Source organism: Arvicola amphibius, chromosome 6, assembly GCF_903992535.2.
Source record: "Arvicola amphibius chromosome 6, mArvAmp1.2, whole genome shotgun sequence".
Classification (NCBI taxonomy): domain Eukaryota; kingdom Metazoa; phylum Chordata; class Mammalia; order Rodentia; family Cricetidae; genus Arvicola; species Arvicola amphibius.
Window position 1 is genome coordinate 28,675,071 of NC_052052.2, and position 18,442 is coordinate 28,693,512.

The 18,442-nt window shown below is 43.1% G+C and overlaps 1 protein-coding gene across 2 annotated transcripts in view; it reads left to right on the forward strand.

Annotated features, from left to right (window-relative positions):
* LOC119816258 (microtubule-actin cross-linking factor 1) overlaps window positions 1-18,442 on the forward strand; it is a 319,531-nt gene that overhangs the window by 56,070 nt on the left and 245,019 nt on the right. The gene's annotated exons all lie outside the window — the stretch shown is intronic.

The window sequence follows — 18,442 nt, forward strand, 5'->3', positions numbered from 1 at the left end:
GAGGAAGGAGGATGGTTAGAAGGAGGAAAAGGTAAAGGGTCCTTTTCAGGAACAGAGGAGTGGCTGACAGGGTGTGGGCAGGAGAACTGAACTCCTTTCCTCCAGGGTTGGTAGGCATTTTCCCTTCTTTTAAAGGCTGTCTAGGAAACATGAGAGACGTGCTGTGTGCTCTGAAGGGATGGGTGCGTTGAGACCCTAGTCAGGGATGCTGTGGGGTCTGAGGCTTTAAGGGCTCTATCAGCACTCAGCACATTTTTAGTTTCAGAGTGAGCTGGGTCGTTGGATTTAGAGACGCTTGGTTAGTAAAGTATATGTACATTTTTTTTCTTTCCCTGAGACGGGTTCTCTGTGTAGCTTTAGAGCTTGTCCTAGAACTTGCTTGGTAGACCAGCAAGTGGCTTCGAATTCACAGAGATCTGCCTGCCTCTGCCTCCCGAGTGCTGGGATTAAAGGAGTATGCCAACACAGCCTTGCATATATAAGTATTTTTTAAAAATTAAATCTGGAACACTTTCCCAAGCATTTCAATATAAAAGATAGTTAACACATAAAACTATAAAGTACTATGGTATTGGTACTATTTTGTGTTTTCTCTCCTTGTATCTCATGCATCTTTATTACTATTTTTTCTTCCTTTAAAATTTCAGTAGTTTGCACCAATTCCTTTTAGGTTTATTATATATCAGATAGATCTTGGCAAGAAAGAGTGACATTAATTATTCTCATTTCCCTGTCCAGGGAAGTCTTTTGTTTCTGTTATGTTGAGAGAGTCTTACCACATACTCCACACTGACCTCAAATTGGTGTTCCTCCTCCTTCCGTCTTCCAAGGGTCATATATGCCAGGCACCATGCCTGTCTCAAAGGAAGGTTGAAGAGGGTAGAAGAGCGGTTTCTTAATCCAGTCTCATTCAGAAGAGGGGACAGGAGTCAGTGCTGCATTTTAGCAGGCCTCCCCATCCTGAGCTTTGTCAGGGTCTTCAACAAAAGATACAAGAATGTATCCTTGTCCTTATAAAATCCCAATGTTCTTACCCTGTTGTTAGTCCTAGGGTACTCTCTCTCTGTCTCTAGGCATGAAATCTACTCACAGAACAGGAGCCCCCACTGTTCCCTTTTCTATAAAATTCAGTCAGAATGATCAAAGGTCACATGCACATTCCCTGAATTAAAGAAACTCAGAGTAGAGATCTCAGGCCATACTTGGGTGGGCCCTGAGCTTTGTTGCATAGTTGTTCAGCCCATTGGTGTAACTCCAGGGCATTCTCAAGATGGACCTGTGGTGGCATGGTTGGAAACTATAGGAATTGAGTTGTCCATAGAATTGGAAAGCGTAACTTAAAAAATTTTTTTTTTATTTTTTGAGACAATTTTACTTTATGATTTCTGGCTGACCTCAAACTCACAGGTATGTCTGCCTCTGCTTCCCAAGTGCGGGAGCTAAAGGCGTCCACCACTATACCCAGCCTATTTTTTTTTGCTGCTGCTTTCTGTTAAAGAATTGGAGGAATGGTTAGTTGCATTAGGATGGCTCTGTGACTCAGATTTAGCAGTATATTTCTTAGTGTGCTGGCTAGTGTTTGTCAACTTGATACAAGCTAGAGTCATTTTGGAAGACTGAACCCTAATTGAGAATATGTCCAGATTGACTGTGGGTAAACTTGTGTTTCAGTTTCCTGATTGATGATTGATATGGGAGGGCCCAGCTCACTGTGGGTAGTGCCACCCTAGGCTGGTGTTCCTGTGTACTAGAGGGAAAGTTGAGGAAGCCATGAGACGCAAGCCAGTAAGCAGCCCTTCTCCATGGCTTTTGCTTCAGTTCCTGCCTCCAAGTTTTCTGCCCTGAGATCTGGCTGTAACTGTCTTAGATGATGGACTACAAATTGTAAGATAAAATAGAATTCCTAACTAAGCAAGATACTGGGGCTCTCAGCAGACGCTTGGCAATCGTGTGTTTTCTCAGCCCACCAGTAACGCCCCCCACGCCCACTTCCTTTTAGCCCATTTGTTCTAGGAGTGAGTAACACTGCTAGGAATGAATGAGCAACAGGCGAGTTGTACCTGTCATAGGGAGTGTCCTACATGGGGCTGAAGTCAGAGAACGAAAAACCACAGCGGCAGCAGCTTCTTGTACTTTCCCTGTTCCAGATACTGGGCTCTCTATCTCTAATATGGACTCAGAAGTACTGATTACTATGAGCCTTAATGCATACACACATAGACATACTCATTCATTTATTCACTCATTCATTCATTCATGTACACTTATTGCACTTATCCAAAGTGAGATTAGGATTCACCAGATGTTACTTCTAATTTTCTGTGTGTTTTTCCCCTCTTCTCTCAGGGCAGGCTGGCTGGATAACTGTCCAGACAGCCTGCCTCCTGCTAACCTTCCTCCCTCCCTTCATTGAGACAGATAGGTTGGCTTTAGATTCCCTATGTAGTTGAGAATGACCTTAAATTTCTGTTTCTCCTGGCTCTACCTCCTGAGTGCTGAGATTAACCCATGTAGCACATGGTTTTAGGAAGAGCTGGGCATCAAACTCAGGACTTCATGTATGCAAGACAAGTAGTCTGCCAAGTGAATCACATTGCCAGCCCTTAGGGATTTCCTTGGATCACAGAATTCTTGTATGCTTTGGTCCAGAATGAACTAGATCAGATCACATCATGTGTTACAAGTTCTAGCCTGCTACCGATCCACATTTTTGTCTCCTGGATCTCCACATGGAGTCAGTAGGATGGTTGAGATCACCTGACTGCAGTACTGGTGGTACTAGTAGAAATGGTGAGCACTCAGCAAATGTCAGTTGCTGACTGAGCTACATAATTTATCCTTGATTTGGCTGACCTCAGGATAGGGATCATTCAACCTACTAAGGTAGTAACAGTACCTAGGAGCATACCAGCCAAGAACATGGCTACTATTACTGTGTTGCTGACCACATGACGGAGGCAAGAAAGCTCACTGCTGACCAAGTGCATGCACCTTTATTGCAAGAGAGCAGCAGTATGGTGCTTTGGAGGGAAGGTAATAAACCTTTTCTTCCCATACTACCTCCCTTGAACTCTGTTTCTAATTGTTTAGTCACTTATTTGCTCCTCTCTCTCTCTCTCTCTCTCTCTCTCTCTCTCTCTCTCTCTCTCTCTCTCTCTCTCTCTCTCTCTCTCTCTGTCTCTCTCTGCACATTGTGTGGTATAAAAGTCTTTATAGCACAAAGTATACAACATAAATCAGTTTCTCCTCCAGGCAGAGTGTGGTGCAGACTACTGCCTCTGTTGGACTGTAGGTGTGTTGGCTTGCTGTTCCCTCGGGTATGGGAGCAGCTGCTTTCCCTTATATCATCTGTGACTGTGTATTCCTGAAGTGCTGACCAAAAGAAGTGATTGGTTCCCCCTTTTCATTCAGTTGCTGACTTTTGCTTTTCTGGACATGGTTCAGCTTGTAGCCATTCTCCCATCTAGTAGATAACTGTTGAAGGGAGCCCTGTGGGGACTAGAGACCCTGCAGATGTTATTTTGACGTTCTAGTCCCCAATTTCCTATGCCTTTGGTGGAGGTGGGTGGCAAGGGTGTATGCTTTCCCAGGATTGGAGTGGATTATATTTCATTGCTGCTGCTGTTTAAGAACTTTAACTTACACTTCTCAAGTCTGCCACAGTCTATGTACTGTGGCGGTTTCTGCCAAGAAAAACTCTACTCTCAGGTATAAGCTGAATTGTTGGCCCGAGTCCTGCTCTTTGGCTCAGCTCAGGCCTATGACTCGATTTGTGATTGGGAGAAAATGTTCCCTCTAGACTTTGCTAAGCACACAGGGACTGTGGAATAGGGACGAGGGTTTTATTTGCAGCCTATTCCAGCATAGTGCTTGTTGCACTTTCGTCCGTGCTGCTTTGTTTGACAGGGTCTCACTATCTAGACCACCACCCTGGCACCTTTCCCTCACCCTCCTCATTTCCAGGTTATGACTTTCATAGAGCTCCTTAGTCATTTAGCAGTTTTAAGTAATTTTGGTCAAAAATGGTATTACTTTTGTGGCCTAGGAGTGAGCACATTTAATCCTAACTTGGGAGGCAAAGGCCGGTGAATCTCTATGAGTTTGAGGCCATCTTGGTCTACAAAGAGGGTACCAGCTATATTCAGTGAGATCTTGTTTCAAGCAAAACAAAACAAAAATGATATTAATCAAGACATAATAAAATCCAATTTCAAAATAGGGAAAAACACTGCCACTGAACACATTGGAAGGCACCGCTCATCTGTAGCTAGCGATAAGAAGGGCCCCAAGTGTTTTAACAGCCACAGTAGCAGTGGAAAAGATGAGCTGGGGGTGTACTGTAGTGGAGAGTATTTGCCTGGAATGTATGAGGCCCTGTATTCGAACCCGGCACCGGGGTTTAAACACAAGTGACTACTGAGGAGTGAAACAGACTTTTCTTAGTGTTACTCCCCTTGGTATAATTTGTCAAATGACCTTTCATATTAATTTACAACTTTATTTGCATATCCACTTAGTCTGCCGGTCAAGAAGCCTGTCTCCTGTTGCCACATTTGAGCAATCAGGACAAGCCTTAGCACTCGTACCTGTACCGAGGTGTCCCCCTTCTTTGACACAGTTGATAGGGGGCTGGGGAGATGGCACAGTGGTTGAATTCTTGCTGCTGCTCAGCAGAAGCTCTGGGTTCAGCTCCCAGCACCACATGCTGACTTTCAACTGCGCTGGGAACTGGCACCCTCTTCTGGCCTCCTCAGACATTAGTCACACACACCATATGCATTAAAACATGCATGCAGGTAAAAGATAGACCTAAAATTTTTAAAAATCTTTTTAAAAGGTATTATTAATATTACCTTTTTAAAAAGTAAAGAAAAGGAATGGCTAATAAGATAATAAGAAACTCAGTACAAAACTTAGATCATAATGATAGATACACTATATGGGAAACTAAGAAACAAAATCACCAAGACTCTATACCTTCAGTTACTATTCTTCTTTTTTTATTTTTCGAGACAGGGTTTCCCTGTAGTTTCTAGAGCCTGTCCTGGAACTAGCTCTTGTAGACCAGGCTGGCCTCGAACTCACAGAGATCCGCCTGCCTCTGCCTCCCGAGTGCTGGGATTAAAGGCGTGCGCCACCACCACCTGGCTTCAGTTACTATTCTTATGTTGTCATAGTTCCATCTACTTTTTCTTCTAGCCACATATATGTGTAGAATATCTTGTTTTTTGTATATTTCTTGTTATAATGAGAGCATTTTTAATAATATATTTTTATTTTATGTTCATTGGTGTTTTGCTTGCGTGCCTGTGAGCGTGTCAGAAGTCCTGGAACTGGAGTTACACACAGTTGTGAGCTGTCATGTGGGTTGCTGGGAATTGAACCTGGGTCCTCTGGAAGAGCAGCAAGTGCTCTCAACCTCTGAGCCACCTCTGTAGCCCTAAAGAGAATAATGCCTTTATTTTCTACAGCATCCCTCTCCCCAAGACAGTGTCTCACTATAATGTTCCAGATGTCCTGGAACTCATTATTGCAGACCAAGCTGGCCTTGAATGCACAGAGATCTTTTTTCCTCTGTCTCCTGAGTCCTAGAATTAAAGGCATGTGCCATCACACACACCTGGCCTTACAGGATCACCTTTAATACCAGGTACTAAGGTAATTTTCATGTAACATTTTCTAGTTGTGGGAACAAATATAATATGTATCTTTTATTTCTATAATATGGCAATGAACATCCTTGTAAATGATTTTTTAATGCTTTTTTGGACAGATTTGTAGAATGGAATTATTGGGTCTTAATACATCTATTCAAAGCTCTGAATATTGGTTGTTGGTTTTATTTTATCTCTAAAAGCCATTGAGAAGTTAACAGCAGGATACCTGTAACATTGAGTGCCCTTCTGATGGATTCCAGTCTCTTGTCCTCTAGGGAGAGTCCTGGCTTCAGGCTCAGTGGCCAGCTGGCTCAGATGTTTTATTATCCAGTTAATTTCATAGTGGGATAAGTGCCAAGTTTCTCACTTAGTCAGCATCTCCCACATGTCACCATCATATCATTGTGCTGTTTTACTCTGAAGGTTCGCTCTCAGCAGCTCCTATCATTTATCAAGCTTCAATTATGTTTCCGATTTTATTATTTTCTCTTATGCCGGGGAATGATCCACTGATGTTGAATGGGAAACTGCAGTACCAAAAATGACCTAGTCAGTGCTGTATGGAAATCCCACACTGGGACCTAGAGTGCTAGCTACCAAACTGAGGTTCCCATTGTATGCTCTTGGAACATAAACCTAGTAAAGCTGGGAAGGCTAGCCACCTTGGCCTGCTATCATAGGCGGACAGATGACTGTCAGCACCATGGTTTATGGTAGGTGCCTATTCTTCAAGTGAGAGTTTTAAAATCAGCACATTATTGGTCAAGTGCAAATCAGCTTCTATTTCTTGGGTAGAAGTATACGCTGATGAACATACACATACAGACAGGACACTATGGGTTTGTCTCCAAGTTGACCTCCTGTAGCAGATAATATGATTTTTTTTTTTTTTGACTGATGACAAATTAGGTTTTTAGCTATTGGAAATTGGCATGAGATGTGCCTGAAAGAAGCTATGTACGTATGTGTGGCTTTGGGATCCAGCAATAGAGCCTGCACAGCAGCCAGGTTAGTGGAAAATGGCTTGAGTCACTGACAGGATTGCATCCTTCACAATGAGAACCGTCTGCCCCTCCCATTCCCAGAGCCCTTAAGCAAACCTGTCACAATGGCTTGATTCTCTCTGCTGCAGGAACTCTGACAACACCTTTTACTGTACTAGGACCTGTAAGACACTGTACCTGTTTGAATGACTTGCAAACTAGTGTGGCTCCTGGGATTAAAGGTGTGTGTCATTGCTACCTGGTCTGTGAAGCTGGCCAGTGTAACTGTTTTACTTTTCTGATCCTCAGGCAAGCTTTATTTATTAAAATACAAATAAAATGCCATGACAGTGTTTGTTGAGTGTTTTTCTTTCTTTTTAAAATTTTATTTATGTCTGTGTCTTTTTTTTAAGGTATGAGTACTCTGTATGCATGTATGCCCGCATGCCAGAAGAGGGTTTCAGATCCCATTATAGATGGTTGTAACCACTGAGCCAAATCTTCAGCCTCTCCCTCCCTTTCTTCCTTCCTTTGTTTTTGTTTTTGTTTTTGTTTTTGTTTTTCGAGACAGGGTTTCTCTGCAGCTTTTTTAGAGCCTGTCCTGGAACTAGCTCTTGTAGACCAGGCTGGCCTCGAACTCACAGAGATCCGCCTGCCTCTGCCTCCCGAGTGCTGGGATTAAAGGCGTGCGCCACCACCGCCCGGCTCTTCCTTCCTTTTTTAAAAGATTTATTTTTCTGCTGCATGTATACCTGTGTCCCATGTGTGTATACCTCGTGTCTGTAGAGGTCAGAAGAAGGCATTGGATGCCCAGGACTGGGGTTATGGATGGTTGTGAGTGCTGGAATTGAACCTTGGTTCTCTTCAAGAACAATAAGTACTTTTAACCACTCAGCCATCTTCAAACTCCATCTTTTTTTTATGTCTTTGTGATTGAATCTAGGACCCAGCATATCTAATACTGTTCAATTGAAACACATCCCCCATATACCTTTTTCCTGACTAACTATACAGTATCCTAAGGGCTAAGGTATTCTGATGAGGTGACAGGCCTATGTTTAAGTCCATGTTTCTGGGTTTATTGGCTTAGTGACCTTGGCTAGTTGGTTTTTGTTTTGGTGTCTTAATATGTACGTAGCCCAGGATGGGCTGAATTTAAGGAAGTTTTCCTTCTCCAGCCTCCTGAGTGCTTGGATTATAGATATGACCCACCTAACCACCTCCCTCCCTATCCCTACCTGTCCCAGTGCTGAGGATTGTATCCAGGATATTGTCTATGTAAGGCAAGCATCTTATTACTGGGTTTTAAAACCCTAGGGCCTTGAAATGAGTATTTTCAACATTAGGCTTAGACTTGATTTCTTCTAGTCCCCGTTTTTGACAGTCGTGTTAACATTCTTCTAGCCTGCAAGATCAGAAACCCTGGAGACAGTGTTGACTCTTCTCCCTTCAACAGCCCTTTTTTCCAGTCTGTCATTGAGTTCTTTTTTTGCTTCAGAATGTTTGTTAAATCTCCTCTTTCCTCTTTGGTCCCTGTACCACAATTTTAGTCATCTCAAGCCTGAATTATAGCAACTGTCTTGATTGTGTGTGTGTGTGTGTGTGTGTGTTCGTTCTCTCTGTCCCTTTCAATTAATTGTAGCATCTACTTTCCTAGTATTTCCTGTGAGGAAAGTCCAGTTTTGTTTTTAAAGATTTCTTGTGTTCTGGTCCCTTCCCACTTGATCAGCCTTCCTTACATAATTTCCTAGAGTACACTCACAACCCGGATAAGTCCAACTCATTATGTTCAGTGTCCCTTATGCATTCTCCCCTCTTGCCTTTTCCTCATAGTTCTTTTTAGTTGTTATTTTAGATTTATTTTATTTTTGTGTGTATGAGTGTTTTGCACTACATTCATGCCATGGAGGTGGTGAACCTTCATGTGGGTTCTGGGAATTAACCTGGGTCCTTTGCAAGAACACGTGCTCTTAACCACTGAGCCATCTGTTCAGATCAGGTAGTTCTTTCTTTAAAAATTGCATTCATTTACTCATTCACTCATTCATTCATTCGTTGTGGTGTATACTTGTGCCATGGTGTACAAGTGGAGGTCAGAGGACAAGTTGAAGGAGTCAGTTTACTTCTTTATGGGGTGGACTCCAGAAGTTAGGCTCCTATAGTCTCATACTAGCTCAGCTGAAATGCTCATACTTGAGCCATCATAAGGCAGAGTTGCCAAAGTTAGTGATTTTGTTTCATTCAACAGATATGTAGAAGCACCTACCATGCCTGAGGCCTCTTCTGGGCAATAGGATCCATCCGGCAATAAAGAACACAGTAACAAGACTGATAATACTGTACATAAGTAGGTATTAGTCAAAGATTTGTTGATGAATTTGATTTGAGGAAATCAGTCAGGGCTCTTAAGTCAGGGGAAATGACAAGAAGGAGAGCTTAGGAAGTAAGGACCCTATGAAACAGCCCTTATAGGAAGAGGGTGTTCAGTGGACCCATCCAGGAGTGGTTTGTCAGGTAGCCTTGGTAACTTAGTGTAGGTATGAGAGATGCACCAGCGACTACAATAAAAGTATTTCCCCTTGTAGAATTTTTTTCTATTAATCTTTTAGTGCTTTTTTTTCTTATATGATTTATTTTTATTTTATCTGCATTGGTGTTTTGCCTGCATGTGTGTCTGTGTGAGGGTGTCAGATCTTGGAGTTACCGACAGGTATTAGCTGCCATGTAGGGGCTGGGAATTGAATCCAGGTCCTCTGGAAAAGCAGTCAGTGTTCTTAGCCACTGAGCCATCTCTCCAGTCCCTAGTGTTATTTTTTTAAAAAGGTTTACTTTTAGTATTTTTTTAAATTTTATGTGTGTCTTTGTGTGTCTCTTTTGAGTGAATACCATGTGTGTTCTCTGACCACAGAGGCCAGAAGAGGTTGTCAGATCTGGAGTTAAAGGCAGTTGTGAGCTTCCTGATGTACATTCTGGGAACTAATGCAGTTCCTCTGGAGGAGCAAAAAATTACTTTAACTACCCAAGCCATCTCTCCATTCCAAGAGTCATTTATTAAAAAGGGAAAGTGCTTAATGTTAGTTGAAGCCTGTCATAGGGCAGCAGTGAAGGAGTTAATCCTTGGCTGTGTCTCAGGGCTTTGTTGAAATAGATGTTTTTTTGCCCTAGGGATTAGTGGTCTGGGCTGAGAGAGACCTGTCTCACTGTCCCCTAGCAAACGCACCTGTCCTTCTGGGCTTGACTAAACTATGCAGCTTGTCCCCCTCAGTAAGGAAGTACTTGTTTGCAGGCTTGTGATTGTAACTATAGCTCTGACTATGTGATTTTGACACTTTTCTTGATATTTATTTACTTCCAACATTGTTCAACAGAGTCCTCCTGTTTATTTGTTAAATATTTTATGTTTGTATGCACCACATACATGTAGGAACATGCAGAGGTCAGAAGTGGTGTGAAGCCCTTGAAATGGAATTACAGATGTTTGTGAGTTGCCATCTGAACTCAGGTCTACAGGAAGGACAGCCAGTGCTGTTTACTGCTGAACCATTTCTCCAGCCTCTAACAAAGTCCCATTTTTAATTTAACAAATGTTAGGACTTGTCTTTGTTTCCTTCCTTGTTCATATTTACTTTTACATAATTATAATCCATGTGTATGTGTTTCTGACCTTATTAAAAATTTTTAGATTCATTTATTTTTATGTGTATAAGTGTTTTGTTTGGAGGTATGTATATATGCCATGTATGTGCCTGGTGTTCTCTGAGGCCATAAGAGGGTGTTAGATTATCCTAGAACTGGTGTTGCAGATGGTTGCCACGTGGGTGCTGGGAATTGAACCTGGGTCTTCTACAAAAGAAGTGAAATAAATACTCTTGACCATGGAGCCATCTCTGTCTCCCCATCCCCCATATCTGTGTGTTTGTTTTGTTTAAAGATAGTGTTTCTTTGTGTGGCTGTCTTGGACCTCTATGGATCAGGCTGGCCTCTGCCTCCTCAGAGCTGGGATTAAAAGCATGAGCAACCACCGCTCAGATTCCCTTGATTTTTTTTAAATCATAAAGTATACATAAAGTTTACATTGCAATGATTTTCAGCTATATAACTCACTGACCTTAACAATATTATGCAACCATCATGATTATCTAGTTCAAAGACCCCCCTCCCCACTCCAAATAGAAACCCTTTAAGCCGTCACTACTCCAACCAAGCTGGTGGCAAATACTAAGCTGCTTTCTGATTTCCTATTATGGGTATTTTAGTTAATAGATTCATGGGTTTTGTTTTGTTCTGGTTTTTTTTTTTTCCCCAAGACAGAGCTTCTCTTTGTAACAGCTCTGGCATCCTAGAACTTACTTGCTTTGTAGATAAAGATCCTCCTGCCTCTGCCTCCTGAGATTAAAGGTATATGCTACCACAGCCTGGCCTCACTCATGGTTTTTTGCAACTAGTTTCTTTCCGTTAGTGTCCTAGGGTTTCTGTTGCTGTGATGAAACACCATGACCAACAGCAACTTTTGGATAAAAGGGATTATTTGTTACCCTTCCATCTGAGTAATAGTCCATCCTCAAGCAGGGCAAGAACCTATAGTCAGAGTTGGTAGAGGCCATAGAGGAGTTCCAATTACTGGCTTGCTTCTTATGGTTTGCTTAGCCTGCTGTCTTACAGAACCCAGGACTACCAACCCTAGGGGTGGTCCCAATGGGATGAGCACTGCTACATCAATCACCGATTAAGAAAATGTACTATGGGCTCGCCTACAGCTGGATCTGGTGGACGCATTTTCTCTGTTGAGATTTTCTCCTCTGAGAAGTTTACATAAGTAGCTAGCACATACAAACACCCTTCTTATGGGAATATAAAGAGGGTTTTTTAGTGTTAACTTGTAAGCATTATAAATTTAAGTTACCGTGTTACTAACTGTGGATATCTCCCTGACAACACACTGCCCTCTTTCATGGCACACTGCACACCACTTGCAGAAGAACCATGGTCTCTGATTTAAAGTGGCATGGCCAGTTATCTGCTGTGAGTGAATGGTGGAGTAATGAGCCTTATATAGAAGAGAACACCATTCTTTGCATCGTATGAGCTTGTTCATCAGGAAATAACAGTGAGGGTTTTGCTGTTGTTTTCTTTTCTGTTGTCTAACATTGTCTAACACACTCTTGTTTGCATAAACGTAGAAGATAGAATGTTTTATTTCTCACTCCTTCAGCATATATTTGAGAGCCTACTCTATGCCAGACCCGTGGAACTTGAGACTGAGTTGTGTCTGAATGAACTACATCCTTCAGTCCTTGAGCCTTTGCTACTTAGGAGTAAGACTAGGACCTATTTCCAGAGGCCCAAGTCACATGGGGCCATATTACCTCATAGCTTAACACCTGAAGCTTTGGTGCCATTGTAGATATTAAACACACTTTAACTTAGGCTGTTTTACCCAGGGGTTTCAAGGCCAAGCTGAGAATCCTCATACATGGCTACTCTTGTTCACCACCTGAAGTTTGGGCTGCTACTCTTGCCTTTGCTCATATAGCTTCCCGATAGTTTTGCTCATAGTTTCCTGGGCAAAGCAGCAAATGGGAGGGTGCTTGTTGGCTGGGTATAAAGACTTCAGGGACCCTTTAATAATAATGTTATAGTGCTCATTAGGGGTGGGGTTGGGGTGTTACAGATTGTAAATTTAGAATTGTGTTTCTTGACCTTCTTCAACTACTCTATTTCTTCTCTCCCTTCCCTATTCACTCATTTAAGAAAATGACCACCTGCTGCTTCTGTAGTGGGAATGAAACCTAGAACCTTTCTTAGCTCTATCACTGTGTAGCCCTGGGTGGTCTGGAACTCTGTCTGTGCCAGGCTGGTCAGAACTCTCAGAGATCCTCCTGCCTCTGCCTCCCAAGTGCTGGGATTAAAGGGGTGCACTATCATGCTTGCCTTCCATCCACGTTTTATTTAAAAAACAAAACAAAACTTTTTTTCAAAAGAGTTTTGAGATGGGCACTCAGGCAGACCTTGAAATTGAGATTTCCTGAGTAGTTTGGACCAGGCCTGACCTAACTAAAATTTTTTTCTGTGCTTCTGGAAAAATGCATGCCACCAAAGGCCATTAAGGACTACCCTATGCCTCTAAACCCACTGTTAAGTGGAGAAAGCCCTGGGACAACTGGTCATTTTTAACCGTTCACTTAGGAAAATGCTAAAGCAGGGGATTGTTGGTTTGGGATGAGAAACTAGTGTGAACGCCGGGAGCTGGGCATGACAGCTGTCCTTCTCCACTTGCCACTGTAGCAGCCTTTCTTTTGGGCCACCAGCCAGCTTTCAAATCATGACTTGGAGACTTATTAGTTATGAATGCTCAACTTTATCTTATGCTTGTCCCACTGGCTCTTATAACTTATTTTAACCCATTTCCCTTCATCTGTGTTTTGCCTCAGGGATTTTTGCCTTTCTTTCACTTTGTATGTCCTACTCCACATCCAGCTGACTGGCTGCTGGCCCCAGATGTGTCCTTCATTCTCCCTTGTTTCCCGTCTCTCTGAGATTCTTCCTATTTCTTCTCTCTGCCTGCTAGCCCCACCTATCCCTCTACTCCCTAGCTATTGGCTGGCCATTCAGCTTTTTATTAGACCAGTCAGGTGCCTTAGGCAGGCAAGGTGAAACAGAACACATCTTTACATAACTAAACAAATGTAGCATAAACTAAAGCAACACCCTTTACACAGCTAAAGTAATATTCCCCAACAGCCACTTGTTGCTTTTTCTCTTCTTTCAGTGTCGGTATTTGGTTGTTCCATGTCTTCGGGTCTGTTATCTCTGTGCTCTTGAAAGCTTTTGAACTGTAACAGTTACAGGAAGGATGGAGGGAATGGGACAGACTGCAGGTAGTAGGGTCTAGTTTCAGTCTCTCTTTAGAACTTGGCGTTAGCCAAAGGCCTAGGGTTACTGGCTGAAGGCTATGTTTGTTTTCTAGTGGGCAGGCTTTACTGAGGGGTTATAAAGGCTCAAAGCACAGACCATTCCCACAAAGCCTAACATTTTCATATTTCTTTCTGTGCCAAAGAATCTTTGGTTGGTGTTAAGAATAATGAGTTTGTCTGTGGAACTACCAAGGCCTTTTGTCTGCCAGAAGAAAGGGGCTTTTGATTAAGGCCTTCTTTGCAGTTACTTTTCCCGTCTTTCTTCTCCTTAAACCGCTATGGGAAGATTGCATTGCGTCTGTAGGTGCTGTATATGAGGGGCGTGGGGAAGGAAGGATAGCTCAATAGTCTTCACTGTGTTCTGTTGCCCGTTCTTGCAGATGAAGAGCAGCAGACTCTTCTGACTCTAGATGCTGGCTTCTTCTCACCCTTTTGCATTCTCATGAAGTCTGCCCCAGACAGCAGTTCCCATAGGTCCTGAAATACTGATATAACCCTGTACCACAGTGCCCAGTACCAAAGCTTAGGGTGACTTTGGGCAATATATACAGTGTGGTGGGTTTTTTTGTTTTGTTTTAATAGGTTTTCTTTTATTTACTTTTTTTGCATACAGTTTCTGCCTGCATGTTTGCCTGTCTGCCAGAAGAGGGCACCAGACATCATTATAGATGGTTGTGAGCTACCATGTGGTTGCTGGGAATTGAACTCAGGACCTCTGGAAGAACAGTCAGTGTTCTTAACCTCTGAGCCATCTTTCCAGCCCTTGTTTTGTTTTTTTGAGACAAGGTTTCTCTGTGTAGTTTTGGAGCCTGGTATTCACTTTGTCTACCAGGCTGGCCTCAAATTCCCGGAGATCTGCCTGTCTCTGCCTCCCAAGTACTGGGATTAGAGGTGTGCACCACCACCAACAGACCATTTATTCATTTATCTGTTTGTTTGTTATAGATTGTATGTGTGTTGCTTTGTTTTTAGATAGGGTCTCATGTAGCTTGAAGGATTTATTCTTTGGCAAAAACAGTTTCTGAGAACTGCAAGATGGAAGTGGTTATGACTAAGATCATTTATTCTCCTTTCTCTCTAGACTGAAGACAGCGATGGAGAAAGTTATATTGTAAATAAATTTTAGAGTGTTTATGTCGAGATCCAATGCAACGTTCCTTTATTTGAAAGCTGTTGTTGATGATAAATCAGTTTCTAACACTGTAATCTACCTGTCACCTTATTTCTCCCCTGCCCCGCTTCATTTTCTCAAAACAGGGTTGTCTGTGTAGTCCTGACTGCCCTGGAGCTCTCTATGCAGACAAAGCCAGCCTTTAATTCAGAGATCTGCCTGCCTCTGCCTCGGAGTACCACCACACCCAGCATTACACTCTGAGCTTTTGTCTGAGGGTAATGATGGTTCTTTTCCTCCAGAAAAACCAAAGTACTGAGGAGGGCTTCCTAGCCCTCACCCCAAAATAGTAAGAGGCGATTTCTCAGAAGGAGCAGGCTTTCTCAGGACTGAGGCTGGGCCCGGTGATTGCTACCAGGTTAAGGGAGTGTCAGTGCTGGGGCATTGGATTTACCTGGCCCATGTCTCCAGGCTACTTTATGAGCTGTTGTTACCCCACCCCCCACCCCCATGGCTAGAAGTGGCTTAGGAAGTGATACAAATTTAGGTCTTTCACCTCTTTCTAGTTTTTTTCTGTATTGCCTTTAGCATTTATTCATTTATTTAGTGTGTACATATATGTGTGCCTATGGAGGTCAGAAAACAGCTGTGGGAGTCAGTTCTTTCCTTTAGCATTTATTCATTTATGTAGTGTGTACATATATGTGTGCCTATGGAGGTCAGAAAACAGCTGTGGGAGTCAGTTCTCTCCTTTAGCATTTATTCATTTATTTAGTGTGTACATATATGTGTGCCTATGGAGGTCAGAAAACAGCTGTGGGGGTCAGTTCTCTCCTTTAGCATTTATTCATTTATTTAGTGTGTGCATATATGTGTGCCTATGGAGGTCAGAAAACAGCTGTGGGGGTCAGTTCTCTCCTTTCATCATATAGATCCAGAGGATCCAATGCCCTCTTCCAGTCCTGCAGGCACCAAGTATGCATACAGGCACTTGGTATACATACTACATGCAGGAGAAATACACATATACATAAAATAAAAATAATTCTTTATAAACAGACAGACATGGTTTTGACTATATGATAGGGCAGAGCTCAAACATCATATAAAAGAAGGGACTTTTATATTTGAAAGTGATCTTACACTGTAAGAGGCATATGGGAACTGACACTTGAGTCTCACATTCAAGGCCTCTCCTTTTACATAGCTTCTCCTTGGGGTAGAACCTCACTGAGTGGAATCAGGGCTTCTCCTCAGCGCTACTTAAATACATTCCCTCTTGTCAGACTTGGGGAAAAAAGAAAGAAAGAAAAAAGAATTGTGTGCTGTGATTTTTTTCTGCTGTTTTTCCTTTAATTTTTTTAAATTACACTTATCTACTGTGGGTGCACATCCGCTGTGGCACAGGTGGAAGTCAGTTCTTTGGTTAAATGGGCTCCAGGGACTGAACTCGGGTCTCAGGTTTAGTGACATATATATACATATATAATATTGACTGAGCCGCCTCACTGACCCCATTTCCTGCTGTTTTTCTCTGTTTTTAGTCTTCACTTCTAAACCCATTTCATAGCTAAGTTTGTTGTAATTCTTAGACCTTTTGGGTGCTGGAATGGAACTCAGGTCTGTAGACCAAGCTGGCCTCGAACTCAGAGATCTGCCTGCCTCTTCCTCTGTAGTGCCAAGATTAAAGGTGTGAGCCACCACTGCCCAGCCTTTCCTAAGGCTTTATAAACAAACTGCATAACTTCACCCAGCTCACATTCAGGATCTTTAAAGAAGTCTTGTTGGGGGGTTGGAGATATGGCTCAGAGGTTAAGAGCACTGGCTGCTCTTCCTGAGTTTAATTCCCAGCACCCACATGATGGCTCACAGCCATCTGTAATGAGATCTGGTGCCCTCTTCGGGCCTGCAGGCATGCATGCAGGTAGAACACTGTATACATAATAAATACATAAATCTTTTTTTTTTTTTAAGAAGCCGGGCAGTGGTGGCGCACGCCTTTAATCCTAGCACTCAGGAGGCAGAGGCAGGCGAATCTCTGTGAGTTCAAGGATAGCCTGTTCTATAAGAGCTAGTTCCAGGACAGCTAGGACTGTTACACAGGGAAACCCTGTCTTAAAAAAAAAAAAAAAAAAAAAAAAAAAAAAGCAGGACAAAACAAAACGAAAAAAGAAGTCTTGTGGGGGCCAGGTGGTGGAGCACACCTGTAATCCTAGCCACTGTGAGTTTCAGGTCAGCCTGGTCTACAAAGCAAGTTCCAGGACAATCTGTTTACACAGAGAAACTGTTTGGAAAAACTAAAAAACAAAAAAAGCAGTCTTGGGGGACCCATATAATATCCTTTTCCATTTTAGATTGTAGTCCTAGCACCTATTTTCACCTTCCAGGCCCTCTGCTCTGCTGCAGAAAAGGTCTTACAAAGGGCAGTTTCTTTGCAAGGCTTTGATGGCACGCAGACAGCTGACCTGGAGGGAAGGCTCTGTGTCTAAGTAGCTGTGTCCTGTCAGTTTTCTAGGTGGCCTTGGTCAGGTAGCGTTTCTCTAGGGGGGCTTTCCAGGTGGATGGTAACATGCTGAGAACCGCCTTAGTCCTTAGCAGCTGGTGTTTAAAAAGAGCATCAGAGAGCTAGCTTTCCAGGAGCCACCCACCTATCATTCAGAACATTTTAAATCCTGACAGAGAGGAAGTAGTGGTGGTGGCAGAGGTATTTGTGTTTATAGAGGAAGACGGAACTCTAGTACTTACGCCCCCCACTTGCTGGGTACTGAACCCTGGGCCTACACACGCTGTGGAAATTCTACCACTGACTCATGCCAATGTCACCTGGTGATAGAGTCAGCTCCAAGAAATAGCTTTGGGGAAGTGTCTCAGTTTTGCTCTGCGCTGTTTACTTTTGTATCGTGACCAGCAGCTGTAGTAAGTGGGAGAGCCATTGCCCTCCAAAGTGCATAGAGGTAGCTAGCTCTCAATGACCCAAGCCTCAAGAATCATTTGAATGAACACAATGCTAACACCCCCCCCCCCCCCCCCGCAGTCAGCTGGTTCCAAAGAAAAGTTGTACTGCCATGGCAATAACGCTCCCCATTGAATAAGTAAATGGCAATTTCCAAGAAGCTGTGTGGTAGTTATTTCAGTCAGGTTGAGAAATGGGGAATGGTGGGGGGGATGTGGAGAGGGGAGTTTCCACAGAGTGGAGGCTGTCAGGGAAACGGTTACTCCCTACAGGCTTTTATTTACAAATTCCTGGGGAGGAAGGTTTTGGAAGTGCACAGAGCTGGCCAGTGAACTGGCTCCATTATTAGCTTTCCTTTAAGAGACTCTCAACACACTGCACAAAATCTAGCACTCACTGCAGAGGGCTCCTGTGTTAAGTTCATCCTAAGGCTGAAAAGTAGGAAATAGAAATGTGTGAGTTCTGTTGTCTTTCGTCCTGGCACACTCACCTCGTGAGTGGCACACTCACTTCGTGAGCGGGTGCTCAGCATTTTCTCTTTTTCCTTTTCTGTAGTTCACCCCACTGGGGCAAATAGTTGCTGGATTTGGCGACATTCTTTCCCAAAAGATTCTTGATGCATGAGGGCCACTGAGGTTTATTTTTAAATTCTCTTGATGGAGGGAAAGCAGCTGGCCTCAGTGAATTCCCCTGTGGAGGCTTCCAGCTGCCCAGACTCCCCGCATCTTTACCAGGCACATTCCATCGCTCACAAGGCCTGACCCTCAGGAGGGAAATGCTGGGCTGGCGTCTCTTCTCGAATTTGTTCTTACAGCTGAAACTTC